The sequence below is a fragment of the Scyliorhinus torazame genome, chromosome 5, assembly GCF_047496885.1.
Source record: "Scyliorhinus torazame isolate Kashiwa2021f chromosome 5, sScyTor2.1, whole genome shotgun sequence".
Taxonomy (NCBI): domain Eukaryota; kingdom Metazoa; phylum Chordata; class Chondrichthyes; order Carcharhiniformes; family Scyliorhinidae; genus Scyliorhinus; species Scyliorhinus torazame.
Window position 1 is genome coordinate 274,316,300 of NC_092711.1, and position 23,734 is coordinate 274,340,033.

The 23,734-nt window shown below is 47.6% G+C and overlaps 1 long non-coding RNA gene across 1 annotated transcript in view; it reads right to left on the reverse strand.

Annotated features, from left to right (window-relative positions):
* The window catches only part of LOC140422788 (uncharacterized), an 88,916-nt gene extending 69,068 nt beyond the window's left edge, over window positions 1-19,848 (reverse strand). Inside the window, exon 1 of the long non-coding RNA XR_011947606.1 lies at window positions 19,267-19,848. This is a non-coding gene — a long non-coding RNA (uncharacterized lncRNA). The remainder of the gene's footprint in view (window positions 1-19,266) is intronic.
* Between the last annotated feature and the right edge of the window lie 3,886 nt (window positions 19,849-23,734).

Below are 23,734 nucleotides of genomic sequence, written 5' to 3' on the forward strand. Positions count from 1 at the left end.
GGGAATGTGATATCATGGTTGTGTTATAATTCACCGACTGACAACTAGGAGTCTCACTATATAAGTGAATGTTAAAGTCAGCTGATCCCGCAGGCTGACTAGAGGCAGTCAAAGAGAGAGGCTGCTCGTGCATGAGTTTACAGTTCTTTCATCTGTTCTCTTGTATATAGTTTACCCATACTTAATGTTAATAAATCGTTTATAGCTTTAACTACAAGTGTTCTTGTAATAAATAAGGCCATCCGACAAGAACATTACAACGGGCAGAATGTGTAAACTCTACACACAGTCACCTAAGGCTGGAATTGAACACGGATCCATAGCTCTGTGAGGCAGCAGTGCTAACCACTGTGTCACCCTGTCACCCACATTTTTCCCTTTTAATCACGTTTTCAATCTGCTATATTCAGTGACTTATGTACAGTTAACCCAAGGTCTCTCTGTTCTGTATGCCCCTTGGAAATATATGTGTTTTTGTATATTCCCTCTCCTTCGTCCTAATAAAATATAAAATGCATTTGTCAACTTAATCCAATAAAATTCCCACCACATCAACTGCATTCTCTTCATCAATTCTATATGTAACCTTATCAGAAAACAGAATCAAATTAATTGCCACAATTTGTCTTCAAATACACCTGTAACTTCAACCAACATCTCTAAATAAACAGATATCTTTGGTTGTTTATCTCATTGTTATTTGTGCAATCTTGTTTTGTGCAAATGGGTGTCTAATGTCACCACAACGGAGAGTACTTCATTGGACTTCTGGTGGCCATGTGCGAATGGTCATATATTAGGTGGCTCCTGATCTAAGTGGAATCGTGTTGGGTCTTTTCACTTGTTTCAGGAGGAGTTATGTGGGTGGAAAGTGTTTAAGTATAAGGGACTAAGAATTCTCCTTCAGTAGCGCATGTCTGGGGCCAATCAAACGAGGAGTACGACAAGTATGGGGCAACAGCCAGACAAGGAGATCTCTCGATCTGCGACAGAGGGAAAGATGGCAGAGAGCTCTGTGGCGTCGCTGCCCACTCAGTGCTCCATGGAACAGTTGGTGGAGTTCCTGATGGCTAAGTTTGAGCAGCAGAGACAGGAGGCCTCAGAGGACCTGGCCAGGGTGGCCGGGCCGATCTGGGCAGCCATAGAGAGAATGAAGCAAAGGCTGGAGGTGCAGTATGCATCACTCCAGAAGGTGGAGGAGTCTGTGGCTGACCGTGAGGATTGGTTGGCTTAGTTGGAGGTGGAAATCATGCTGGTGGTGTTGGGCTGGCAGAAGTTAAGAGAGAAGGTGAAGAATCGCTCGCAAATGCAGAATCTTCAGATTGTGGATCTGCTTGAGGGGATCGAGGGAGCACAGGCCATACTATGTGTGGCGAATATGTTCAAGAAGGTCGTGGGGGAGGGAGTCTTCGACCGACCTCCTGAGGTGGATCGAGCACACAGGTCGCCTAAAGAGGAAGCCGAAAGCAGGTGAGCCACCAAGGATAATCGCGGTGCAGTTGCACCCTTATTTGGATAAAAAAGTTTCTGCGGTGGGCAAAGGAGATGAGAGAGTGCACCTGGGAAGGCCATGCGATGCATATTTATCACGACCTGGGAGCGGAGTTGGCCAAGCAATGGGCCGGGTTTATGAGGGTTAAAGCAGCCCCAATCAGGAAAGACGTGAGGTTGAGTGTGGGTCACCTTCCAGAATCAGGAGTTTTATTTTGATATGCTGGAGGAGGTGAGTAAGTTTATGAGGGACCATGGACTGGGGGACTTGTGAGAACATTGGATTTGGGGTGCGCAGACCGGCCGCCGTGTTTCCTGCACATGCGTAGGGGGGTTCGCCGACTTCTTTCAGGAGTGGTAAAATGTCAGCGGAGGGGGCAGGGTGGAGTGGGGGGTGCGTGGAGAGGTTTCCTTTCTATTGTTTGGGGTTTCTTCTGGGAAATAGAAAAGGGGGCGTGGGTTGGAGGGAGGAGAGGTTATGGTGTGTTGTGTGTTGATGCTATTGTTGTATCTATTGGGTTTGTGAAAATGCCTTTAATAAAACATTTTCTTAAAAAGAAGTACTTCATTGGGCTGTGAAGTTTTTATCCTTGCAAGTGCAAATTGGGGAACTCTTTCATCCAGACTCGAAACATTAGCTCCCTTTTCTCTCCACAGATGCTGTCAGAATTGCTGAGATTATTCAGTATTTTCTGTTTTTGTTTCCAGGAATTTGCTTTTATCTTTTGGAAATTGGTTTGTAGCTGCCAAAGCATGAGTCATTTTCAGTGGCCAAACTAATGGCCCTTAAAGGGACCACTAGGTTACCACCCAAAGGGCAATTTTTAAATTTCTTATAGAGGAACCAAGATGTGTGTCAGTACTGGCTGTTGTTCTTTCCTTTCCTGATTATCTCCTCACTTTGCACCTTTCTGACAGTCTCAACTGACGTCTGTCCCAGATGTGACTGGCAAGGATCCTCTGAAGCTGTGAATGGTGCCCATAGCTGGCACTGGCATTATCCCAATGAGACCGGTGGAAAGTTGCCAGCTTTATTAGGCATGTAGCACGTAGGCATGTAGCATGTCGGCCTATTAGGAATTAGGGTCGGCACGGTAGCACAGTGGTTAGCACTGTTGCTTCACAGTGATAGGGACCAAGGTTCGATTCACGGCTTGGCTCACTGTCTGTGCGGAGTCTGCACGTTCTCCCTGTGTCTGTGTGGGTTTCCTCTGGGTCCACAAGTCCCGAAAGATGCGCTGTTAGGTGAATTGGACATTCTAAATTCTGCCTCTGTGTACCCGAACAGGTGCTGGAGTGTGGCGACTGGGGAACTTTCACAGTAACTTCATTGCAGTGTTAATGTAAGCCGACTTGTGACAATAATAAAGATTATTACTATGTGAAATGTACATGCTCCTGGATGGCTGAATTTGTTGGCCAGAGAGCAAAGGAGAGAGAGATTGAGAGAGGAGACAAAGAATGTATGCAAATGAAGAGAGAATGTACATTATGAGGGAGGGGGTACACGATCAGAAGAGTGAAAAGGTCGGATATATGGAAGAAAAACAGAAACAGAAAATGGCAGCAAGAGTGGACTTTCCTCCATTCCCAAATAAGAGTAAAGAAGTAGTAAATAAAATTCATTTAGATCTTCTTGGAAATTAAAAATAAAACTGCATGTGCAGTTTTAAATTCCTTCATTAGCATGGTCACATCAATTCCTATTTTACCTCCTCTACTGTAACGCCGACATTAACCTGATATTACTGCCTGCCGTAAAATAGTGCAGAGAGAAATTAGGCACTCACATAGACGAGGGAAAAATTGTGACCAGAGGCCATTAAAACCCAAAAACGAGACAAGTAAAAAAGATGTATATGCTCGATATTCCACATATTCATCGGGAACGTACAGAAAATTAAACCCTGGAGAGACAAAAAAAAGATAAATATGGGGAAACAAGCAAAATGTAAGAGACCAAGAGAAAAAGAAACACAATTTTAATAAAAGCAGAGAATCAAGGACAAGGGGAACAAAGCTGAAGAATGTGCCAGGACACTGATCTGTAATTTTTAATTTGCTGTTGATCGGTATCCTGGTCAACCAGCTTCAACATTACATTTCTGGCGAATTGCCCAATAAATAATTAAAGATTTAGGAAAAATATGGAGACAGAAACAAAGTTTACACATATATAAACATCACATTTAATGGCACATATGACAACATTCGGACAGGGTGAATTTAAAGCAATTTAAATCGTTCCAGCTCATTAATTTGACAGAGGCTTATTTCTCCGAAAAGCCTTTTATATTTTGAGTTAAATAATGCAACATGGCATGGTGTCAGAGATTGAATTCACTCAGTACCCCTATTGGTAAAGCCAGCGTGCAACCGAGTCACGGAGGTCAAACAATCCCATGTTCAATTTGTGCTCTGTGCTGAGTTAGTTGTTGGGGCATTTACACTTGACTTCCAGCACCTCTGAGATGGTGGAAGAGAAAAATCTGTATGAGTTCCTGCTCTTGATAATTATCCAGTGGCCCCTGCTAGAATGTACACATCTGTGAGGACTTCAGATGAAAATAGTGATTGATTCAGCAGCGATGCACCTCTAATTGAATTGCCTGCTGAGATACAGATAAAGACGAAGAGAATGCCCACTGCGATGAAATGTGAGAGAATGACTGGCACAAATGGGAAGGTATCCCACATAGAGGCTGTGTCGTTAGGAGAGTCAGAGGGGGGCAAACTGTCAAAAAGGAAGATTCAGTGGGAGTACGGTTTTCCAATATTATCATAGGGGTGTTTCTATTCAGCTTTTGCAAACAGATGCATAACAAAGTGAAAGGTGCATTTTGATTTTCCAGCATTCAATTGTTATTCTTTGTGCTTAACCCCAAGTGCTAAATCACAATGCTGCCAGAGAGTGAAAAGAATGTCACATTATTCATCTGCAGGAGAGAAATGATGACAGTAGGCTGAAAGAAATCAGCTCAGTAATTCCAGTCCTCTTGGGACAGGTTGGGAGACAGGAGGGACTGTAAAATGGTGAAGGAAGGTAGAAGATAGAGTGCTGGCTACTTTCCCACCACCTTGGCATTTTATTAGCAGTGAGGAAGGTGAACGTCCTCCCTCCAGGGTCTAATTAAGCCATTCATGTGGCCAATTAATAGCCTCTTCCCCTTGCTGCTGGCATTTTACTGGCAGTGGGTGGGCCTCCACTGTATGGGAATTTCTGGGGAAATCTGCAGATTGTGTATCATCAAATATTGCGGGATGAGGATGAAGTGGGATTTGAGAAGGGGCGCCAGGCAGGGACGCGCCACTGTTAATGGTTTCAGTGATGCCACTCGCAACAGCCTCCATGATGGCCACACCAGTTAGTCCCGGTGTGGCAGTGCTGCCCCTTTAAGGGGTGTGCGCTCGTGGTCCACGTGACCAGCTCAGGGCCTATCATGCAGGAGCACGCAAACCCTGGCCTATGGGGAAAATGTGCGGGACCCTGGTCAGAGTGAACCTGGGAGCCAGGGTGTGAAGACCTGCATAGCGACTCTGTGCCTGTGTACTGTTAAATTTCTGTTTTATGGCCGTAATAACGATCTACACAGAACATCTAGTTCTTTGATTAGTAAAATAGTTTATTAACAAGGTGAACACATAGAAAGATAACTAACAAACTATAATACAAGTGGTAACTAATAATTGAATTCAATGAATTCCCCTGGAGCTACTTCCAGTACGACTTACTACCAACTGCCAAATCTCTCGAGTCACCTGGTGGATCTCTTCGTGAAGATAAGCCAATACAGCCAATCGCCTCTGCCAGAGTATAACGGTGGGCTTTGTTGCAGGCGCCCTACGATTACATCATTCAGCATAGGCCAGGTAAACAAATTTCAAATGCTGATGGTCTGAGTCAGTTTCCACTTCCAAAGAAGCAGTTAGATAAAGCACTTGAGGCAAAGGGGATCAAAGAGTATGGGGGGAAGGCCAGATAAGGCTATTGAGTTGGATAATCAGTCATGATTGTAATGAATGGCAGAGCAGGCTTGAAAGACCGAAGGCCTCCTCGTTCTCCTATTTTCTGGCACCCTTATCGGTACCTCAAGACATTGTCCTGGCATTAAACTTTCTGAACATCTTGCCAGTTTCATCCAGTCACTTAAAGAATTGGACACAATGCGATCCAGACCCATCCAAAGTAAAATGCATAATCTTAACCGGGTGCCACCATAATAAATCTGACCAGTTAAGACCATACATTACTCGGAAGGATGAATTCAGTTCCAAAGCCTGAGTCCTATTCTGGGGATCCCTACTGGTAATAGTCCTCCCCAGCCTCAGAGCCTTTGTTGCAAGAATTGCACAGTGCCCATCCAGGCCGGACAAAAATAAAAATGCTCGCCCATGGCTACAACTGGTGGCCAAGCAGAGGTAAGCATATTGAACACACGGTGTGCTAGCGCGACCCTTACTAGAGACGGCAGACATTGCCACCTAAAGCCAACCTTCACCCTTGGGAGTGGCCTGGTCACGCATGGATGAGGGGACATGTCAACTTCGTTGGTCCTTTCTTGCGCAAAATATTTCTTGTTTTGGTCGACGCCCACTCAAAGTGGTTGGAGGTTTAAGGGATTGGAACGACAGCCTCAGCAGCCACAGTAGAAGCCCTGCACTGGATGTTTCCTACCTATGGCCTCCCTGAAGTAATAGTGTCTGACAGCGACACACCGTTCACTGGAGAGGAGTTTTGGCACTTTGTCCGAATGAGTGGCATTCGCCATACAAGAACAGTACCCGATCACCCTGCTTCAAACAGATTAGTGGAAAGAGCTGTGTAAAAATTCAAGATAGCTATGAAGAAGCACTCCAGCAGACCCCTGTGCCTTAGGTTGGCTAACATTCTTCTGTCTTACAATACAACCCCCAATGCCACCACGGGCGTCACACCTTATGGGCCGTTATCTAAGGTTCCTCTTAGACTTGGTTTTCCCGAATTTAGTGGGGAGGGTGGCGGCACGGCAGGCCTGCCAGAGGAAACAGCACATTTCGCAAAAGGGGACAGGCCATTCCAAGCGGGCAATCTGATCCTCGTCTGAAACTTTGCCTCGGGCCTTCTATGGCAGCAGGCAGAATTGTATCCAAGTCAGGCCCAGTCTCATGCATGGTGGATAGGACAGTGCAGAAACACATGACCATGTAAGAAGCTGGGAGTCTGGAATTCGCTGCCCAAGTTGGTGCTGGAGGCAGAGACCCTAAACTATTTTTAAAAGTACCTGGATCTGCATCTTAAGTGCTGTACGCTTCAGGGCTGTGGACCGGAAACTGGAAGGTGGGATTAGAAGGATACCTGGAATTCCTCGAGTTGGCATGGACAAGATGGACTGTATGGCTTCCTTCTGTGCTGTATATTTTCGACAGTTCTATGGTGACCAGTGATGGTGATGTTGTAGAGTGTTTTCTGTTTTGTTCAGCTACAATTCCAGTCCAACTTCAGAAAGTCTCTTCTAGGAAAAAGAACAGAATCCTGCAGATAGAGCCATTGATATTGGATTTGGACTCACTGGGTTCTTACTCAGGTGAATTTACAGCAATAACTTCTTTGATTTTGTGAGAGGAAATAAGGAAGTTAACTTTTGAAACTGAATGAGACTCTGAAATATAGTGAAAGGCAGCGTATGCATCTTGCTGACTGGAGTATTTGCTCCTGCACTGGCCTGTGTGCAGTGATGTTAGCGGCTGTTTTTTCCATTTCGTTGCTCATCAGCAAGTTCCATGTTTGCTCGCCTCAAGACACACATCGCAGTATTGACCATCTTTACCATCATTCTGACAAGAAGTAAGCTTGGATTTCAATTCAGCAATTATTGATACAGGCGTGTTTTTACAGGTTAAAAAGCACTAAAGCAATGATCAATTTGTGTACTTTTGTGGCCTGCACCTTTGAGTTCTGTGGGGCGAGGGTGGGCAGGGTCAGGGGGGCATAAAATCATGGGAGGGTGGGGGGGGGGGCCATAAGTCTAGGTGAGCATGAAGCCCCACAAAGTGTAAATCTGCCTCTGCTCCCTCGCCCCCTCCCCCTCCACCTCCCCATCCCACTCCGCACACACCGAAAACACACCTACAGGATAGCGTAAAGTCTCGTCGATTTGGCCAAGCTTGCTGACTTTTTGCAACATTTCAGTTCTTTCCTCTGATGCACTATCAATTACGACGAGATGAGAGTACAATGTAATCGAGGCTTTATTACACAGAAATGTGTGGCTTCCTACAGCAGCTTACGAAATGGCTGCTCTTCGGAGAGCACACACATTTATACTCCGCCTATTGGGCGGAGCCAGCAGGCAGGGATCTACCCCCGTACCTGTAGTACAGGGGCCTTACCGTAATACCCATATATACAATATAATACAGCAGTACCACATCCTCCAAGTCTTCAAATCTTCTCCAAGCCATTTCAGACCTTGTTGCAACCAGACTATGCCTCATGTTTAAAGAGTGCGGCTTGGCTTTTAAGCAATGCAGACGTGATTTAAGTGGTGTCATTCTCACATGAACATTCCGAGCTGGGCTACTCATCGCAATCATTGGAATAAGCAGACACTGTAAATTTTGCATGCTTCCAGTGTCACCGTGACTAGGTGTGCAGTCACGTACATTATGATCATGTACCCACTTTATGGTTTTATGTAATTTCATTTGTTAAATATCTTTAAATTCTCGGAATAAATCAAACTTCCTCCATTCAAATTGATTGAGCGATGGGAATAGGACACTGAAGATTCTGATGTTTGATTATAACCAATATGGCACAGTAAAACACTACAAGACAGAAACATTTGCAGTCATTGCTTACTTGGTAGAGCTGATAAAATCCCACAGAAGTAACCAACAGAGATAAAGGATTAGACAAATAATCTCAAAATTGACTGGATTTCCATAATGTCTTGGCAGCACGAGTTCTCTAGTGGTTCATCAGTCTAATTTAAAATTTTAATTAACTCCTGGCTGCACAGTTGAACCAATAACCTCATGAATAAGAGGTGCAATCCTTCCAGGTCGACGCTGTTTTGCTCTGATTTGAATTTTTGAATAAAAATATATCTGGTTGCATCAATAGAACTGTAGCTTTGATCAGAAAAAAGTAGATAAATAATGTGGCTACAAGGCAGGTCAGAGGCTGGGAATTCTGTGGTGAGTAACTCACATTTTGACTCCCTAAAGCTTCCCTACTATCTACATTTCACAAGTCAGGGGAATGATGGAATTCCTGCCTGGATGCGGAGATGCTTCAGTGTGATTTGGACAAGCTGAGTGAGTGGGCAAATGAATGGCAGATGCAGTATAATTTGGAGAAATGCGAGGTTATCCACTTTGGTAGCAAAAACAAGAAGGCAAGACTGTTATCTCAATGGCCATAAATTAAGAGAGGAGAATGTGCAACGAGACCTAGGCGTCCTTGGACACCAGTTACTGAAGGTAGCATGCAGGTACAGCAGGCAGTAAAGAAGGCAAATGGTGTGTTGGCCTTCATAATGACAGGATTCGAGTATAAGTGCAGGGATGGTTTACTGCAATTATACAAGACTTTGGTGAGGCCACATCTGGAATATTGTGTGCAGGTTTGGTCTCCTTATCTGAGGGAGGATGTTCTTGCTCTAGAGGGAGTGTAGCGAAGGTTTACCAGACTGATTCCTGGGATGGCCAGACTGATGTATGAGGGAAGATTGAATCAATTAGGATTTTATTCAATGGAGTTCAGAAGAATGAGGGGGGGATTTCACCTATAAAACCTATAAAATTCTAACACAACTAGACAGGGTAGATGCAGGAAAGATGTTCCTGATGGTTATTGTGTTCAGAACCAGGGGTCACAGTCTGAGGATATGGGGTAAACCATTTAGGACAACGATGAGGAGAAATTTCTTCATTCAGGGAGTGGTCAGGCTGTGGAATTCGTTACCACAGGAAGTAGTTGAGGCCAAAACATTTGTTTTCAAGAAGCAGTTAGATACAGCACTTAGGGCGAAAGGGATCAGACGATATGGGAAGAAAGCGGGGTTAGGCTACTGATGATCAGCCATGATCATAATCAATGGCGGTGGAGCAGGTGAATGGCCTCCACCTGCTCCTATTTTCTATGTTTTTATGAGTGCTGCACCGACACTCAAGAAGCTCGATACCCAGGCAGCTGTGATGGACCACAGAATGCTAAAAATTCAACCTTAAAGTAAATTAAATGTCAGACCTTTAAAAGTGGCGCCAAAACTGTCGTGTTGGGTGTTCTGGTGTACAAACGATCCAACACGGCTGGAGATGGTGTAACTTAATTTTATTTACTACTTAACTATAACAGCACACTGCTAACTTGGGTACGTGCATTACCAGCTAATCTGTGGACCCTGTCCTTTTACTATCTGGGTGAGGCACTCAGCACATGGTGAATGTCTGAGTGGCAGGCTCTGAGCTCGGTGCTCTGAGCTGGCTGCTGCTGGAATCGGCAGGAACTGTAGTGTCCCCTGTTTTTATAGTGTGTGTGCTCTCACTGGTGATTGGCTGCGATGTTGTGTGTGTGTTGGTTGGTCCTACTGCATGTCCATCAGTGTGTGTTTGATTGCACCATGATATGCTGATCTAAATATCATGACAAAAACTACAGACCTTGGAAAAGCACAAAGCTGCTCCATAGGTGAAATGGAGGCAGGAAGAGACAAAATCAACCGCTGAAGTCACTCAGCATGGCATCACAGCACATGGTGGTCTGTAAGGAAAATCCCTATCCAGCAATTCTAGGCTGTGGGTGGAAATTCCCGCGCCCTCCTCCCATGGCGTGTAGCGTGGCGGCGGTGGCAGCCCGGCATTGGCCAGAGGCAGGGTCTTCTGATCCCGCCGCTGTGAACGGGATTTTCCATTCTACGCACCAAATCCTCAGTAGGACTTCACTGTCGGTGGGACCGGAATGTCCCGCGGGCGACAATTGGCTGGAAACACTCAGCCATTCGAGTCCAAGAACCAAGCAAACTGGTGGGCAACTCTTAAAAATAATAAAAGTTTGATTTTAATGGTTTGCTGGGCAGGTAGCGCTGAGAAAACCAGGGGCGGAATTCTCCGACCCCCCTCCGGTGCGGCACCGCGCCGCACGAATCGTGCCACGCCGCCCCGCACCGGGAAGCAATTCTCCGGAATCGGCGCCATTGGCGTCGGCGTGGTTGTTGCGGCGCCAGTCGGGGTACGCGCCGACTCTCCGGCGTAGGCTGGCGCGCAGATTCTCCGGGCCGGATGGGCCGAGCGGCCGTAAACAAAAAGCCGAGTCCCGACGGCGCCGTTCTAACATCCTCTGAGCCGGCGAGACCTCGGCGTTGAAGGGTCCGGGGGCGGCATGTGGGGTGGAAGGGGGGTCCGACCCGGGGGGGGGGGCTCCATAGTCGCATGGCGCGCGATCGGGGCCTAGCGATCGGCGGGCCGGCCTCTCTGCCCCCCAGCCTCCTTTCCTCCGCGCTGGCTCCTGTAGCCCTGCGCCATTTGGCGCCGGGGCCGCCGCGGGGAAGAAGGCCACTGCGCATGCGCTAGCTGCCGCCGGTTCAACTGCGCATGCACGGACCCCACGGCACCGAGTTCAGGCCGGGATCGGCAGCTGGGGCGGCGGAGGCCGTCCTAGCCCGCTGTGGGCCGCAGAATGGGGTCCCGGAACGGGCGCCGACGCCGGAGTAAAACACTCCCGTTTATACTCCAGCGTCGGCACTTAGCCGCCCGTTGGGAGAATCCCGCCCCAGATCTCTCTAGCAAGATTGGTTACCCAAAACTCTGCAGTCCGGAACTGAGGTCGGCGCCATCACATATGGTGATGTGAGGTAGCACAAAAGAAAAAAAAACTGCTGCAAATACTCCTTGGTCCAGGGGAAGGGAGTGAAAAAGTAATTTAAATAACTTCAAACAAAGCCATTTTTAACAGCTTTGCAACATTTATGAAATAATTAGAGTCCAGCTAGAGGTCCCCAGGGAGAGACAATGACCATAGCAGGTTTCAGTAGAGGGCTGAAAGCATTGAATACTGGCAGGAAAACATCTGGCAAACCACCTAAAAGCTTAGGAAGTCGAAGAAGAGGAGCAGAAATATTTAATTGATCTCAGAGCTCAGTTTAGATAGCAATCTCGCCGCTAACTGTAGGAGATTCTGGCAGTGCTTCACACTGTACCTCACAGCGATGGGCAATGGCAGAAAGATCCGCAGATACAGTCTTCCTTCTTTCTTCGTTCAACAGGGGAAGAAGCCCAGGAGGTTTATAACGCATTCATATTTGAAAGAGATGAAAAACAAAATGACTTAAAAGCAATAATGCAGAAATTCAAAGCTTACTGCAGCCCAATGAAAAACATCACCGGCTGGATTCTCCGCACCCAGACGCTGAAATCGCGGCCGGGGGAGAATCCAGTTTGACGCCAAAATCGGGCCCGGCGCCGGTTCGGCGCTTCTCTGGGTCCAGCTCTGCGGTTCGAGTCCGCCATTGAGCATGGCGCGGCCACTGGAGGCCGCCGGAGGTGCGGGGCCTGTATCTGCTGCAAAAGCTAGGAGATTTACTCTGGGTCCCTGCCAGCCCCTGCAGGGCTATGAATTCGTGCCACTTTTTTCCACGGTTTTGACGCCAGCATGGGGACACAGTCTCAAAAATGGGGAATTCAGCCTCACGTATGAAAGATACAATTTTTTTAAGCACATGCAAGGCGGTGGCAACATTAGTCGGTCCGTAACTGAGGTTAGAAAACATCTGAGATAGAATAATTTTGCGGAATCGCAAATGCTTTTCTGAGAGAACGGATTTGAGAAGAGTGGATCTCACGCAGGAGAAAGCAATAAATATCTGCAGAGTGGCAGAGATAAGAAAATGCCAGATTAAACAGATGATGGAAGATGATAAAACTCCACACGGTCAAGTAGCTCCATGCAGTTGAACAGAAACAGTGCTGGGGAAAAAAAATACATAGACAGCCTGAAGTAAAAGGAACAAAACCGTTATTAAAATATTTAAATACAGTCGATGCAGAACAGAGCATTTACCACATAGTTGTCCACTCTATGGAAAGCAATGTAAGAACTGCGCTAAACTAAATCATTTTGCTCTGAAGTGTAAATTGAAAAAATGCACATGATTGCAGATGATGACACAAACACGTGGGCCGCGATTCTTCGGCCTCATTACGCTCTCGCTCGGGCAAAATGAGGCCAGTAAATAGCGGGAGAAGCCAAAAATGAGAACCGCACCAGGCGCCAATAAGTTTGTGATGCGACCAGCCTGCTCCCGTAGGCTAAATCGGGATCTCGCTGTGGTGAGACACCAATTATCACCACGTAAGCCCTATTTCCATACAATTAACAGGAGCGACCCCCTTACCCAGTCTCCCATGGTTCAGTGACCTCCCTAGCAAGTGGTCCTTTTCAAAAACGTGACGGAAAGGTTTCTATGGGGAGCCGAGAAACTGAGTCGCCCTCTTTGCTGACAGAATTGGCAATCATGGTGAAGTGAGCAATTCACACAACTGAAGTGGATTCCCGTGGGTGGGAAGGCCATGTAGCATGTGGGAGATATTGCCTAGCATCTTAATCAGACCGTGATGCCTGGACACTGTGCCTGAACACTGCGGAAGGCAACACCATACAAGCAGCATTCAACATCGGAACACCCAGAGGATGGGACACAGCACCGGGGACATGACCATGGCCAGAGGGTGGGTGAGTGCAATGGGGAGGGGACCAGCACCCAGTCTAGGTGACGTTATGAGCATGTGTAAGGGGACAGGGGCTGGGATCCTGTGCGAGGGGCCATCTGCGGCTGGGAGTGTGTGGGCAGGGCAGTCCTGGTGGGGGGCGGTGGGGGCGGGAGGGGAGGAATCAATGGGGGAATGGTGAGAGCCACTGTTGTTTGTCAGTCTAACACCCTCTCCTAATGCCTTACAGATATTGAACACTATGGCAGGGATTTTGGACCCAGAACTTGCCCTCATGGCATTGCTGCTAGGCTGGGCACAGACTCCAGAGACGACGGCAGCAGTAGCAGCGTCAGCAGATGCTCGAGGCAGCGGCCCACATGCCAGGCCCTGCCCCACACCCGGAGGACCCGGACACCCATCAGGCCAGAGAGGAACCCAGAGGATGAGTCTCGCGACGGCCCAGGATGTGCAAGCGTTGTTGGTCATTTAAACAGATGATGGACAGCGCATCCGCAGGAGGCTCCACCTTAAAAAGGAGATGGTGCGGCCCTGCGCCCTCGCGGACATGGCACCACATTGAGAAGCAGGATACCCGCCCACTGTCACCGTCAAGGTCACTGCAGCCCTGAACCTTTACGCCTCGGGATCCTTCCAGGGCTCAAGCCGGGACCTGTGTGGCATCTCGCAGGCCACAGCCCACAGGTGTATCCAACAGCGGAAAACTACATCAACTTTGACATGGACCAAGCCCAACAGGATGTCCGGTAGGCAGAGTTTCCGCCATCGCCGGGATGCCACAGGACTCAGGGGTAGTGGATGGCACGCATGTTACCCTGCACTCACCGGGCCATCTGGGAGTGCCCAACGTTAACAGAAAAGGGCTCCACTCCCTGAACATACAGCTCGTGTGCGCCCACCACATGAAGATCATGCACCTGTGTGCTCGCTTCCCGGGGAGCGTCCATGGCAGCTACTTCTTCGAGGGCTACCCCAGGATGGGCGGCTGACTCTTGGGGGATAAGGGGTACCACTGAGGACCTGGCTAATGACAGCAATAGGGAGGCCAGAGACCGAAGGCGAGACCTGGTAAAACGAGGCCCATGTGACCACCCGGGCTGTGATCGAGCGGTGCATTGGATTCCGCAAGATGCGGTTCCGATACCTCGACCGCTCCGGTGGTGCACTCCAGTACATCCCCGGAGGGTTGCCCGCTTTGTGGTGGTCTGCTGGGTCCTCCACAACCTCGCACAGTAGCAGGGCGTTGAAATGGAGGTTGGTGATGAGGAACATGTGGCCACCGAGGAGAAGGAGGAGGTGGATAAGGATGGTGAGGCGGTGCCGGACCAGCAGGGGCTGGAGGATGAACTCAGGGAGGAATTGGAGGACCAGCCATAGGCCTCCTCTCCCCACCCCCATCCCTCACCTCCCCCACCACCCCACCCCCTACCTATCCCTCTCCCCCGGTGCCCTCAGTGATCCTCGATGTGCTTAGCTCTCCTAGCTCTACTGCTACGTCTAGGTGTCTCGCCAGGGTGCACATCAAAGGTGGAGGCAGCCAGCTGCTTACCTCGTCCCTTGGCCTTCGATGCCCCTGACGGGCATCCTCAGGGGGCACTGGGGCCAGAGTGCCCTGCCCTGGCGAACTTGTCCTCGTGCTGACTGTGAGACATGGCCTCATCAGAGGGGTGGAACTCAGGGGAGCTCGTGGCCTCTGTTACCACTCCATGGGATGGGTCTGGATTGCCACCCAGCGCCCTCTCCTCCCGATCGGTGCCCATGGGGTGCTGGGTTCACCTTGGGACAGAGGGGCAGCTGTTTCGAGCCCCGGCTGCCCCTGCATTATCTGGCTCTGCCAGCCCTGGTGGCTCCCCGATGTCTGCAGCATTGCGTTGACGCCTTCGGCAATGCTCCTCAGTGACTGGGACATGCTCTGCAACACCTCGGCAATGGCCACCTGCAGCTGGAACAAGCTCCGCAGCGCCTTGGCCATTCCTATCTGAGAGCGGGACAAGTCCTGCAGCGGCGCATCAAGGTCAGCCTGGTACTGGGTGACAATCCCCAGCGAGTCAGACATTCTGCCGAGACCCTCAGCCATGGCCGTCACCGATTGCACGAGACCTTGGACACCTTCACAAATGGTGCCGACATCGTGCTCCAGGCTCACCACTGCAGTGTTGGCCTCGATGACACGCATTGCCGGTGACATCTCCTACACCAGTAGCCTCTGGGACTCCTCCAATCAGCTATGGATCTGCTGGAGTGTCCTTGACATCTCCCTCTGAATGTCCCGGTGGCACCCTATGATCTCCATCAGCTCTGGGATGATCTCTTCCAGAGGCTCAGCATCAGGTTGGGATGCAGCTGGGTCCTGGGATCCAGCAGATCTCTGACTGCTGTCTCGCCTTGGGGTTCATTCTTCCACCTGATGTACATCAGCAGCTGTGTGGTGCTCATCAGATTGTGCCCCAGACGTCTGATCACTAACATTTCCAACTGAGGTGCATGCATCTGCACTGGCGAGGATGTCGATGACAGCTGTGGTACCTCAGGATGGCCCGGGATGGGCCAGCACCGTCGGCTGGAGGACCTGCGGGAGAATGGACATGTGGACAGTGGGAGGGATGGGTCAGTCTGTATAGTAATAACAACTCACATTTGACAGAGGGCATCATCATCAGAACCATGCGTGGTTCACAATGATGGGAATGGGGGTGTGAAGGAAGGTTGGGGGTCGCATGGAGAGTTGGGGGGCTGGATGCTCACGTGGAGACAGAAAGGTCTCGGGGGGGGGGGGGGGGGGGGGGGGATGTTGGTGTCCTGGTCTGGAGCTTACAGCCACCGCCATCTCGTCCCAGGCAGTACAGGCTGCTCTGTGGCTCACCCTCTGGGACCCTCTGGGGAACAGGACATCTCTCCTGGCCTCCACTATGTCTAGGCGCCTCACAGGTCTGCATCACCGAATCTTGGGGCTGGTCTCCTGGGCACCATTGTTGCAAGCTGACTGGGGTTAGCTGGGCAAATGCAGCTTAAGTGCTGCTCAATCATGTTCGCGGGGAGGGGGGGTGCTGGCAAGCAAGGTGCTGGCGAATCAGCTGGTGAACCTTCATTTGCTGTGAGAAGCCTGTGGGCCCTTGCTAATTGGACCAATTAACGTTGAATAGCATTGCCGGCCTAGCTGGGCCAAGCGCCGGGATTTCGCACCAGCTCTCGCTCGCTACAACACTTTGAAACCTTTCTGGAAAATCGCGCCAATAAGCTGAACTTCTCATTGGTACATAGAATTTCATAGAATTTACAGTGCAGAAGAAGGCCATTCGGCCCATCGAGTCTGCACCGGCTCTTGGAAATAGCACCCTACCCAAGATCCACACCTCCACCGTATCCCCATAACCCAGTAACCCCACCCTACACAAAGGGCAATTTTGGACACTATGGGCAATTTAGCATGGCCAATCCACCTAACCCGCACATCTTTGAACTGTGGGAGGAAACCGGAGCACCCGGAGGAAACCCACGCACACACGGGGAGGATGTGCAGACTCTGCACAGACAGTGACCCAAGCCGGAATCAAACCTGGGACCCTGGAGCTGTGAAGCATTTGTGCTATCCACAATGCTACCGTGCTGCCCCTAACAGCAAACAGTACAGTAACAGCAAATTCTAAAGAAGGCTGGTTTAAAAACAGCCAATATGCTGGTGAATTTCAAGCTTGACACTGATGCACAAGCAAATGTCATTCCCATAAGCCTGTATCGTAAGGTAAGTAAAAGAAAACAGCTAACGAAACAAAATTGAAGCTGTCTGCTCACACAGGTGAAGAGATTGCAATAGAGGGCAAAAGGACACTTACAGTGAATTATAGAAAGCAGTCTCAAGCACTTTAATTTATAATGGTGAAAAATGATGCAACACACATTTTGGGGATCAACGCGTGTGAAAATCTGCACTCAGTAAGAGAATAATGATTGTTACCTCTGATGGCATTCTGAGTGAGCACAAAGATATGTTGCCTAAAGAGAGAATACACTGTCAAGATTTTTTTTTTTTAGAAATTTAGAGTACCCAATTCATTTTTTCCAATTAAGGGGTAATTTATCGAGTCCAATCCACCTACCCTGCACATCTTTGGGTTTTGGGGGTGAAACCCACGCAAACATGGGGAGAATGTGCAAACTCCACACGGACAGTGACCCAGAGCCGGGATCGAACCTGGGACCTCGGCGCCGTGAGGCAGCAGTGTTAACCACTGTGCCACTGTGCTGCCCTTACACTGTCAATATTGACGAAATTGTGATACCCAAAATACACCCGTCCAAAAAGGTACCAGTAATGCTGAGAAACCAAGTTGGACAGAATGAGTTGGATAGAGACTTTTTCCCAGGGTAGAGGGGTCAATTATTAGGGGGCATAGGTTTACGGTGCGAGGGGAAAGGTTTAGAGGAGATGTACGAGGCAAGTATTTTACACAGAGGGTAGTGGGCGCCTGGAACTCGCTGCCGGAGGAGGTGGTGGAAGCAGGGACGATAGTGACATTTAAGGGGCACCTTGACAAATATATGAATAGGATGGGAATAGAGGGATACGGACCCCGGAAGTGTAGAAGATTTTAGTTTAGACGGGCAGCATGGTCAGTGCAGGCTTGGAGGGCCGAAGGGCCTGTTCCTGTGCTGTACTTTTCTTTGTTCTTTGTTTAATGGAGAAGGTCACATCATCAAGAAAATTGAAGAACAGATCAGGTGGGTTAACCCAATTGCAATTGTACAAAAATCAGATGAGGATCTGTTAGCCTGTCTGGATCACAGAGGCCCAAACCAGGTGGTACAAAGAGAGCATTATCAATTGCCCACAGCAGAAGAGATTACATGTAAGCTAGTTCATAGAATCATAGAAACTACAGTGCAGAAGGAGGCCATTTGGCCCATCAATTCTGCACTGGCCCTTGGAAAGAGCACCCTACGTAAGCCCAGGCTTTCATCCTATCCCCGTAAACCAGTAATTTGATGGACACCAAGGGGCAATTTTCCATGGCTAATCCACCTAACCTGCACATCTTTGCTGATGTTAAATACTATTTAGTCTTGGATGCGAGTTCAGGCTTCGAGCAGGTCAAGTTGGACGAACGCAACTCCTGTCTCTGTACCTTCAACACACAACTTCAAGGCATCTGCAGCATTGTTACAACCATCTCTAGCAGATCTTCAACCTGAGGTCTGGTAAACCCACGAGGTTCAGAGTGTACCACAGTGTATCTAATACTGAAGTCCACAACCACAATCACCCTATTATCATAACAGGATATACGTCCTGTACATAGGAACCAGAGGAATCCTATCAATCATGCATTTGGAAGAACCAGATGTTAAGTCAGAAACTAATAAAGAACCAGAGACTGCAACTCTCATTGTAAATCATCCAAGTCAAGAAAAAGAAGTTCGAAGATCGATGACTGATCTTCCAAGTCTCACAAGAACATAAACCCATCTGGTTCACTATGTCCTTTAGGGAAGAAAATCTGCCATCCTTACCTGGTCTGGCCTACATGTTACTCCAGACCCACAGTAATGTGGTTTACTCTTAAATACCCTCTGAAATAGCCAAGCACTCAGTTTTAGGGCAAGAAGGCATGGGCAATAAATGCTGGCCCAGCCAGCGATGCTCATATTCCCTGAGCAAATAAAACAAATAATAATCATTAAGAGTTGTGAAGCCTCTTGTCAGATTGAATCTGTGATGTCAGAGACATGTGGTGGGGGTGGGGGGGATGGATAATATATAAAAATGTATGAATAAAAAGGATTAAGACTTGTCGGGAGATATAAAATTAGTTTTTATACGGGTTTAATATGTGGGACTAAATAGCACCTCCTGTTACTTTGAAGTGAGAGAACACAAGACAAGGAATTGAGGAGAGAATGTTCATGGCTCCAAAGGTTAACACCTAGTCAAGTATTGCTGCTCATAGTTCAGTTGTATCTAATAAACCAGTTACTGTTTAGACATACCAATGTCTCTGCAATAATTCTTCAGCTAGACTAACCAACACACAACATGTACCATCTACAAGATACACTGCAGCACCTCACCAACGTTCCTGCTGCAGCACCTTTCAAATCCTCGACTTCTGTCACTCAGAAGGAGCAGACGGCTGGGAATGCCACCAGCTGCAGGTTCCCCTCCAGTCCTCCAGACTCCGACCTTGCCTCGCTGTTGGGTCTCAAAACGCTCTGGACTCTTTTGCTGTAGGTCAATGGAAAATAGGTCAAGAACAGGAAAATGTGCAGCTAATCTAACCTGCTGCTTTCATGCTGGATGGATAGGTTAAAATTACCCTCCCAGTCTTGGCTGGCGACTAAATATTTGGCTTCTAGCCAGTAAGAAGCCAGGCACAGCCAAATGTTTTGCATGAATTCCAAGTGCAAGTTGGTCCCAACTAAAAGGAAGAAGGACTGCTGTTACTACATTGATGCAGAGTAACACTGTCAGAAATAATGGAGATAGGGCAGCACGTGACATAATTGTTAGCACTGCAGCCATCGGCGCTGAGGACCCGGGTTCGAATCCTGGCCCTGGGTCACTGTCCGTGTGGAGTTTGCACGTTCTCCCTGTGTCTACGTGGGTTTCACCCACACAACCCAAAGATGTGCAAGTTAGGTGGATTGGCCATGTTAAATTGCCCCTTAATTGGAGAAAAAAATAATTGGGTACTCTAAATTTAAAAAAAAATAATGGAGAAAGCAAAAACGCCTTATTCAGCCTTGCATCGAGTGCTTCGAGTCTGCAGCCCTGGTAGAAACACTTGAAGTTATCTGTAAATTAGCTAACATTTATCAGTTTAGCTGAAAGACTCTTAGAGAGGATCTGTTAAATCAAAGTTAGTATTGCTCAAACCTCCCATATTTAACTGAACTAATTGGATTAATATCTCTTTCTAATTTAAAAAAAAAAGAAAATGTCATAATATACACCAGTATATCATGGTGCAGACACACACACACACACTGATGGACATGCAGTGGGACCAATCAGCATACACAACACCACAGCCAATCACCAGTGAGAGCACACACACTATAAAGACAGGGGACGGGGGAGTTCCCGCTCTTTCTAGTAGCAGCCAGCTCGAAGCACAGAGCTCGCAGCCTGCAACACAGACATTCACCATGCGCTGAGTGCATCACCTGGTTAGGACTAGGCAAGGGTCAACAGTTAAAGCTGGTATTGCATTTACCCACAGTTCATGTATGTTAATATAGTTAACCTTATAATAAAAGAGAGTTGCACCACTTCCAGTGTTGGTGACCTGTTTGTGATCCAGAACACCCAACACATCATGATACCAGGATTGGTTGCATACTAGCACACCTGAGACCCACCTGCAACTAATCAGCATTCCGGCATCCTGAAGTATGGAGAACATCAACCCGCCGCCGTCGCTCCGCATCGCTGGCACCCCAGCGTACAGTGACAACCAGCAAAGATACCCAGGCAAGATGTTCAAGATCGGGGTTCCGCAACAGCTCCAGTGCCACGGCGATCTCCGCGAAAACTGGCGGGCATTCCGGCAAAAGTTTGAAATCTTCCTGCTGGCAGCCGAACTAGAAGACCTGGCCGATTCTGAAAAAACAGAGCTTCTCCTCACCATCGCCGGTGCCAGAGCAGAAGAAATCTTTTAAAAATTCAAGTTCTCCAAGGGGCAAAACAGGAGCGACTTCCAGGCAGTCCTGGACAAATTCGGTAAATACTGTGAGGAAAACACACTCCAACCAGCAAGAAAAGGTAAGAGAAGAGCCAGTACTCACCACGAGGCCGAAATCCCGGAGCACAGAACAATTGTGGTTGGTGGCCATCTTTGTAAAGGAACTGCACTTGCGCAGTTGCGCGACGCCGCGCATGCGCAATCACGAAAACGGCCATCAGTAAAGGAACCGTGATCTGCGCATGTGCAAACGCCTCCTACGTGCTACGTCACGCGCGTCATGACGTCAGAAGCCCCGGACACGCCCATTTAAAGGGGAAACTTCCCAAATCAAAGAAAAAATCTTTTAAAGCTGTAAAACAACATTCCTTCACCTGGAATGACAGCACAATGCCTCAAATTGAACCAGGAAATGAAATAAACCTCAGAAGAACCCTGCAACAAGCAGTTACCTACCCCCAAACCGAGTCCGATTCCGACTTCCCGCAGACCAGTGACACTGAGGACCCGAGGGAGCCTTTTCCAGTCGCTGTTATAACAAAGAACAGGCTGTCCCCGAATCAAAACCACCAGCCACTGTCGGTGCACAGCATTGATCCAGACGACGAGTGGTGTGCCACCCTGACGGTCAACCAGAATTCGTCGCCCACCTCAGAGACTTGACTTATGCGTTTTAGGATGTTGGGCTCTTTGATCTGTTCCGTTATCCTGTTTCATCGTTCCAGTAGTTTGTATATAATGCTAATTTCGTTGTTGGTGTGACACCCTATTTCTCTGCACCAGGCACCTTTCCGTGTAAATAGGTTAGCCTCATGTACATAGTCATGTAAAAACATGCACACACATAGTCAGGTACATTCACTACACAATATTTATTGTCACGCAGGCACATATTCTTTATATAAAAGGGGGAATGTCATAATATACACCAGATATCATGGTGCAGACACACACACACACACTGATGGACATGCAGTGGGACCAATCAGCATACACAACACCACAGCCAATCACCAGTGAGAGCACACGCACTATAAAGACAGGGGACGGGGGAGTTCCCGCTCTTTCTAGTATCACCCAGCTCGAAGCACAGAACTCGCAGCCTGCAACACAGGCATTCATCATGTGCTGAGTGCATCACCTGGTTAGGACTAGGCAAGGGTCAACAGTTAAAGCTGGTATTGCATTTACCCACAGTTCAAGTATGTTAATATAGTTAACCTTATTAATAAAAGAGAATTGCACCACTTCCAGTGTTGGTAACCTGTTTGTGATCCAGAACACCCAACACATCAGAAAACTGCACAGAAAGTTACTCAATCTTAATCGTACTAAAATTAGTATCTATGATCATGAGAAATACCAATCTCCACCGAACACAACAGAAGTCACCTGATAGTGGATTTGCTACATGTGTTGATTTAAATAACACGATTACGACCTGGGGAACCTATATGGCAAAGAAAGAAAGAGTGAATGGAAAAGTTGTCTACCCTTGATCTATTGGCATGAAGATCATGTCAGCTTCTAGATTAATTTATGAGAAAATTCAGCAGAATTGCAAGTCAGTGAACCAAGAAAATACACCGAGAGCCCAAGTAAAGCAATCAGTAAATTGATTTGCAGCTCGATGAGTCAGTCCACCACTTTGCCCTGATATCCCTGTACAAAACTGAACATCTCAGTCTCCTGAGCTCCACAATGCCTCTGAGAATGAACTGCTGATTAACAAAATTAAACAATATCAAATTGAAATGTCAGCTGTTTAGTATGGCCAATGCTGCAATAAGGAGCTTCTGAGAACTGACACTGTAGATAGAATATAGTGCTGCCTGTAAATGTCACACTGTAGTGGTTGAGACCCATATGTAGTATCAACAGAACTTCAATTGGTTTGATAATTGATATCCAATAGGTATCAAAATGCTTCGAAATAGATGAGGGTTGAGAAAATAAAATCCATTAAACCCATGCACCATGGTCCACCAAGTAGAATACATTTCATTCCTTGAAGGCAAAAAATAACTTCATCCATTTCTTTCAAAATGGTAAACACACTAAATCTTTTATAAATATGTTTATATCAAAAAAGAAATATTAAAGTGGGGGGGGGGGATTTTCAGTGCAAAGTACTGGCTCGATGCAGTCAATGAAAAAAGTGAAATATTATCGATTATGAATGATCTTTATCTTCAATTCTCTCACAACAGTCTGTACAATGTTTTCAGGAGCAGTAATGAGTGTCACAATCTTAGGTAGACAGAGAGTTCATCATCAAGGCTTCCATGGCAGTAGCTTAGACAGGCGTTCTCATTTATCTTGAATATGGAAGTGCCAGCAATTTAAAAAGTTAAAGCTGAACACTGGCGGAGAACAGTTGAGAGTTTGGCCAGTCACTGATTTTTTAATAAATATTTGCCACCTCCAAAATAATATCCAAGACCAAGAACAACATGGATTCACACTACTGCAATGGGATCACTTAATGATACCAAACAATTAGATTTTCATCAAATTATCATCAAGCGATAAAAACAAAAAGAATTACCTTCACAGCTTGAAAATGCACTTAAACTCCTGTCCAATTTTCTTAGCTGGAGCCTCTGATTGATGTGGGAATAGTGCCCACTGGATGCTTGCAGCCCACTGGTATGTAATGCATTTGACCACTTTTGATACCAAAATCAAGATAATGGATTGAAAAGGCTATTCAACTGTGTGAGGGTGCTGGCGTTGTCTCAACTTTACTGGAAGATTTTACATGTACACATTATTGAATAGCCGTAACAATCAGGAACACAGCTGAATATGTTTCCCCTTGCTAATACAGGGCACCAACACCAAATGTGGCCAAC